Source organism: Eimeria mitis, genomic scaffold (genome assembly GCF_000499745.2).
Source record: "Eimeria mitis Houghton genomic scaffold, Emh_scaff2255, whole genome shotgun sequence".
Taxonomy (NCBI): domain Eukaryota; phylum Apicomplexa; class Conoidasida; order Eucoccidiorida; family Eimeriidae; genus Eimeria; species Eimeria mitis.
The window spans coordinates 1,607-2,490 of NW_013570584.1; positions in this window are offsets into that span (position 1 = coordinate 1,607).

Consider the following 884-nt stretch of genomic DNA (forward strand, 5'->3'; position numbering starts at 1 on the left):
GGATACAGGTACTCTTCTTGAGACGCTTCGCCTGTTTGCTCCTCTCAGCACTTCTGCCTCCCCTGGCGGGTCTCTCACTGCTTCTTAGCTAGCAGCCTGGTAGCAGCTGTGCCACCTGTGCTGTGCATCTGTATATAGAACTCGATACGGCTTTCAGTTGTGTGTACTTGTGTTTAATAGAATAACTCGTGAGAGGCACTTGTGTAAGAGAGATGTTTCAGTTGGCGTTGACGCTGTCGCCTGTGTGCGGCGCTGGGGGGGCCGTTGTTGCAGCAGAAACTTTCCTAAGACGAAATTAGATATTTTCTTTTCTTTTTGGTCTTCTAGATGCTGTCTCTGCTCTATTTCTGCTCAATGCAGTACTCAGCACAACACTCGAAATTTCTATGAGCAGCGCCGGCTGTAGGCTGCAGCGTGAAAGATGGCTTACCTGGGGGGACTGAGCGGCGAGTGTCAACGTAAAGAGTTATTGCAGCACTACTTCTATGGTATCTCCATTTTTTTACTGATGATACAACGGTATCAACAGCAAGAGTTGCTGCTCAGCAGCAGCAGCAACAGCTCCTGCTGCAGCTGTTTCTGATGCGGGGGCATGGGCGGCCGTGATCTTGCCAGCATAGGCCTACGACCATGTTTGTGGAATGTATAATTAAGTTTTTGTTTATTTATTAGGGTTTTACGCAAAAACAAATAAAGATTAAAGGAGAAAATCAGGTGATCACTGCAGCGTGTTGGGGGCGGGTCACTCCGGTGGGGGTCTGAGAACAGCAAGCCAAGGAGGCGTACTCGGCAGGGTTCAGGGTGTAATATGGCCTGAACAACCCAATTAAAATAATATAATTTAAAAAACAGTAATTTAAAAGAGATTAAGATTAAAAAAAAAC